The sequence below is a fragment of the Ictalurus punctatus genome, chromosome 8 (assembly GCF_001660625.3).
Source record: "Ictalurus punctatus breed USDA103 chromosome 8, Coco_2.0, whole genome shotgun sequence".
Taxonomy (NCBI): domain Eukaryota; kingdom Metazoa; phylum Chordata; class Actinopteri; order Siluriformes; family Ictaluridae; genus Ictalurus; species Ictalurus punctatus.
In genome coordinates, this window is record NC_030423.2 from 19,956,863 (window position 1) to 19,962,935 (window position 6,073).

The 6,073-nt window shown below is 37.4% G+C and overlaps 1 long non-coding RNA gene across 1 annotated transcript; it reads left to right on the top strand.

Annotated features, from left to right (window-relative positions):
* The first annotated feature begins 323 nt into the window (after window positions 1–323).
* LOC108268482 (uncharacterized) lies at window positions 324–2,778 on the top strand. The gene is made up of 2 exons (XR_006982956.2): window positions 324–798; window positions 2,611–2,778. It is a non-coding gene; the product is annotated as an uncharacterized LOC108268482 (long non-coding RNA).
* Window positions 2,779–6,073: the final 3,295 nt, after the last annotated feature.

Consider the following 6,073-nt stretch of genomic DNA (forward strand, 5'->3'; position numbering starts at 1 on the left):
ATGTGTAGCTCAGCTTCAGCTCAGGAAATGATGTTATGCCATTTTTATCTACAAATTACAGAATACTCTAAGTTAAAAAAAAACAAAACATTAATCTTACTTAAGTACTATGTTGGTGTACCATTAAGCATAGATGTACATATCTTTTAGATAGGGCTTTTAGATACAGTGAAGACTCAGCTCTCAAGAAAACAGGGCAATATAAGTGTTTCAGTACTTTTCTAGTGTTTCAGAAGTGACTGGGGTGTTCTTCCCTGTTGAAGTAAAGTAATGAGAGATTAGAGACAAGAAAAGCAGCTAAATTACACAAGTTAATCTCCAGGGGCTCTAAGAAGTGACCTCGAACCTCCTCCTCCAGTTCCCGTGTCCTGCTGATTGACGTTTCTAATCTCAACTCAGGGCTCTTTTTGTTTTTGCAGCTGCTCACATGCTGAAGTCTGACTGGACCCGGCCAAAACCGTTTCCATGGTAATTAAGCATACACAGCTGTGGTGGTTCTTCCGATGGACAATAGTGAGATGAGCAGACTGACCTTCAGTAAATAAATCAGTCTTCTTCTTTGCCCAATCGAACACAGCGCTGGGAAAAGAAACAAGGGAACTGTGCCAGAACAGGCGGAATATGCTGAGGGGATTTCGTGACAAGAAAGAAATTAAGAAATGAGCTATGTGTGGACGTATGGATAGTGTGTACACATGGTGACACAGACGAGGGGTAAACAAATGTTTTACAGCTGGGAATCTCGTAGTGTTTAAGCGCACACTCTTCCTTATGATTGCAGCAGACTTATGTTTAAAGGTAGGCAAATGTGGACCTTCTTATTTATTTATCAGGACCATTGGACATTTTTATTCATGAATTTTCCACCCACAGTTGTATTAAAATATAGATTCAAAACTTGTTGTCATAACATATGTTCTTAATTTTGGTAAACTTTTGTTGTTTTAAACGTGATTTATAAATCAAATTGAATTACTAATAACAAGCTGAAAATTATTCTTAATTGAAAATTAAAAGTTAATTTTGAATTCAAATTGACATTACTTTTTGACATTTTTTGAGCTTTGTACTAAGACATTAGACACTAATGTATCAAAATGTTAAACCCATTCAATTCAAGTGACCAGTCAGTTAGGTTAATAACTATGATAATTAAATAATAACTATAATAACTCTAATAGTAATCATTTGCCTAGCACCTCCGGGGTTGGGTGTTCGAATCCCGTCTCTGTCCTGTGTGTCCAGAGTTTGAATTTTCTCCCCATGCTTTGGGAATTTCCTCTTGGTATGCCGATTTCCCCCCAGTCCAAAGACATCCACTGTAGGCCAATTGTCATTTCCAAATTGTCCGTAGTGTACATGTGCGTGCGATTTTGCCCTTTGACATCCCATCCAGGGTGTCCCTCGCCTTATGTCCCAAGATCCCTGGGATAGTTTCAAGGCTCCCTGTGAACCTGTGTAGGATAAGCGGTATGGAAAATGGATGTGTGGATCAATGATGTGTGGTCTGCTGATGATGTCGCTAACACTACTGTAGTAACTATTTTGAACTAGGAAGTGGAATTTCACGTGGTGAACACAGACGAGTGGAGTGATACACACAGTGAAAGTCCCAGTGCAGTTATAGTAAATATAAACACTGTCAAAACGCTGCTTGACCAGAACTAACTGTTGTATAATGTCACATAAATACTGTAGATTTGTAGCTAAGAGCTGCTGCTGTAATCAAAGACTGTCCTATGCTCATCTCAGGACTATATGCTCATATTGAACATTGTTTGAATGTTTGTATTTGCTCTTTTACACCTGTTTACTGTAATGATTTATAATCCCACTCCCCCGTGTAACCCAGAAGAGGATGAGATCCCTTTTGAGTCTGGCTCCTCTCAAGGTTTCATCATCTCAGGAAGGTTTTCCTCACCACAGTCTCCTCTGGCTTGCTCATCCTACAAACTGCATCCAGATTTCTGTAAATCTGCTTTGGGACAATGTCTGTTGTTAGAAGCACTATACAAATAAAATGTAATGTAATTGAATTACATTTGGGATATGGACATGAATCCATCAAGCCTTTACCAGACAACCATAAATCTGCTGTTTTGTGTTATTTCAGCCATTGTCTCTCCAATTTTAGCATCCATTTTAAATCTGTCTTTGAAACATTAACTCGGCTGATGCAAAAACATTTTTTGCATTTATAGGCATCTTCCTATTCAGTTAGATAGAAGCCATGGCCTTGTATGAGAGGTTATAACTTTAACTTAACCTCAAAGCATGGGTAATATTGCTGTACTGTACATTTGCCTATATTGTCTAAGGCATTATTTCATGATGGAAAATAAATTATTTTGAGTGTCTATAAAAGTGATTTGTGCACATGCATATATATATATTTTTTAAATTGAGCCTAGCTACAAACAAGCCAAAGCTACATGTACCTTCCCCTCCATGTGGAGTGTGATGGGTAAAGAACACTAAATGACCTCCTGCAGTTCTTCATTAGTGTGCACAAATTGGAGCTGTAAGAATTTCTGTGTGGATGTGACCGGAGACTACAGATACTCATCTCTCTCTCTCTCTCTCTCTCTCTCTCTCTCTCTCTCTCTAAAGCCTTTATCTATCTGTGGACTCTGTACCGCACAGGAGATGGATGTATTTGCTTAGATGCACAAAGACGAGATCAGAAGCGGGTCCTTTTCTTTTTGGCTGAAAAAAAGAAAGGAGGAAAAAGTTCGGAGAGGAGAATGAAAGAGCATGTCATCGAAGTAATCTTGAAAATGGCGAGGAGATCATGAAGTTGTTTACTGTCAGAACGTCAAGGACCCCACCGTACTTAGACGGCAATTACTAGGAAAGAGACTGTGTGTGATTTTGCAGAACTAGGACTGCTGAAGTGAGCAGCCCAATCCAGAAGTCCTTGTTAACAAATAACAAGCATGTTTTTGTTTTTTTGTTTTTTTCATTGGAAGATCCTAAGAATTAATTAGGCTTACACTTTTATACGAAGTCCGCCATATATTATAGTTTCTGTCATATTTCCTTACTATCAGCATCAGTGCTATACTTACTATCAGCATCAGTGCTCTTATTTAAGCAGTGCACAAATGAGATGCAGTATTTATTTTCAGATATCCTAAAACATGTTGTTGAATTCTTGGTAGTTCTGAAAACTTTCTCTATTTTTTCTTTCCAAAAACTGAACCGTCCACCTCTCATGGTCAATACACATACAATCATGCATTAATCATATTTCAATGTAGTATTGATTGGTTTTGTATAATTCTGTGTTATTTCAGGTTTGGTTTATATCTGCTCTGAGGCGTGGAAACACAATACAAGGAGCAAATTACAAGTCACAATAGTCCAGAGGCTGCAGAGGAGAAAAAAACTATTTCACTATTGATTTAAGAAGGAAAGGCTTCAGCACCACATTCCAGCACAGCCACATTTTCAACTTTATGCATTTTTGACCAAAGGGTAAATGGGATGTTGGAATTCAATCAAAAGTGTGAGGCCTTGGCACAAGTTTAACGATTTAAACTCCTAGGAGCCGTAGATGAGTCCCGACTTACATTCCTCAGTCTTGTAACTACATACCTTTCCTGCTAGGATTACTGGATTTACTGAATAATTCACACTACACTGTAAAAATATTTCTTGACTTTAGTAAGTTAGGTAATTCGTTTTATTTTATACTAATCTCAAAATTAATACGAATTTGATATTACTCTGAAAATGTCTCTTGCTAAGTTTTTTGACAATTTGCTCACGGATGAGGTGCGGTAAATTGCTTGAGCACAAGATGTTATTTCTCCACAAAACATTGTGAGGTAATTTGTCTGTCACATTTTTGAGGTTACTTATTTTTAGAGTTTTGTGTTCTTTGATTTGTGAATAAAATACTCCAATTACATGCTGCCTATGTCACTTCTCAAGCTGTTACGTTTGTCTCAAACAAATCTGTGCCTCATTTTCATCTGTGAGCATCTTGGATGTTTGCAAATCAGATTAATTGGTTGTATTTAATATTGCACTTTTATAAGAATAGTGCAATAAAACGCTGCAGCCGCAGCAGGATCCTTGTGAACATGTTTGACATGCGATGCATAATATATATATATATATATATATATATATGTGTGGGTGTGTTAACATATATAAGTGTATTGGAAGTGCAAATTCGTGTCCCATTCGTTTGAATGCATAAAAAATATTAATAAGATAAATAAGTTTTAAAATAAGCCTGAAATTCTTGTCACTGCTGGTTTACTGAGTGAAGAGTCAGTTCAACTGATTCAGTTCATTCATTCAAACCATCAAAATAGAATAAGCAGCTTTGATTATCCATCGATCCACCTTCTATCCTGCATAGTTGCAGGGATATCAGCATCAGGGATACCACTTATCCTGCATAGTTGCAGGGAACCTGGAGCCTATCCCAGGGAGCATCAGGCACAAAGTGGGGTACATCCTGGATGGGGTGCCAATCCATCGCAGGGTACAATCTCAGACACATTCACACACTATGGACACTTTGGACATGCCAATCAGCTTGTCATGCATGTCTTTGGGAGGAAACGGAGAACCCGGTGGAAACCCCTACCGCAGGGAGAACATGCAAGCTTCGCACACACAGTGGGCCAGCAGTGGGAATCAAACCCCCAACCCTGGAGGCGTGAGGCGAATGTACTAACCACTAAGCCACTGTGCACCTGGCTTTGGTAGTGATTCATTAAATTAACCGATTCTATATCCTCTTTTTGTTCATGAGTTGTTTGCGTAATTGTTCAGGGTTGCACTTGTTGGTTGATCATTCTGCATGTGTAATCGGCACATGTTCACAGACCATTTCAGAAATCCCGCCAGAGACACTCGACAGAAAGTTCATACAAAAGATGCAATTTTGGTAAAAAGACATGCAAAAAGCAAGTATTTTATATTTTCTGGATCTCAAGAGAGCAGAAGTATTGCTATTATATATGTTTAGGCTAATATATTCTACATAAGTTATAATTTAATGTATTCTTTGATTTTTTTCATATTTATAATTATCTGACTTTTGTCATATTTTTTGTGTCCGTGGAACATAAGAAACAAGCTAGATTTTTATGCATTTTATACTTGGAATCAATAAATACACTAATTAGGCTATTTTAGAACAAAATGTCTTCTGTGCGTTAAAGTGCACCTATTATGGTTTTTCATATATTACCTTTCATGTAGTGTGTTATAGAGTTGTAAAAAATCTGCAAAACCAACTATTTTAAAACAATTAATTTCTTGCCACGTTGAACAAATCGATGAAAGTTTCGAAGATACTGTTGATGAACCTGACAACAGTTTACCATCATTAGAAAATTTTCAACCAGATCCCAATCAATATCTGCCTGTAGGGGACTTAATTAAGCATAAACTGTCTAAAGCATAAACATGTGTCAAAGGCGGCTAGTCAAGAAATAGTTGAAGATCTTGAAAGCATTGGTAGTATTGCAAAATGACTTGCGCAGGAGTCAGTTAAACAGATGTTACTGAAACATAATTGTTCATTGGATGCCTCGGTTATTACTGTGGTTACAGAAACTCTACTGAAAACAAATCCTTTTGTCTTTGTGTCCAGAAATGTTCTTCTTGGAACTTTACTTTGATAGAACCTATAAAGTATATTCTTGAAGCTTTGATTTTGTCCCAGTTTAAAGAGTCTTGAATTGCAATGATGTCTTGGGCAAAGTACTACAGACAGACCAACTTGGGTGGGTGTATGGTGATCAAATTAAAACATTATGGATGGGCAGTATTTTAAGGACAAAGATCCTTAAAATCCTTTCTTCAGATGAATTGCGCATAGCTCTTGGACTGTAGATTGATGATTTCAAAGTGTGAAACACAAACTGTGTGCCATTTACTGGGTCATTGCAAACCTGCCAGTAACATTCAGAACTTTACCATCCATTTTTCTTGCAATATTACTGTATGTAAAACAGAGGATGTTAAAGTGTATGGATATGACACAATTCTTCAACAGCTTCTAGCAGAAATGGAAACACTTGAACAGGAAGGGGTGTTTGTTCAGAAA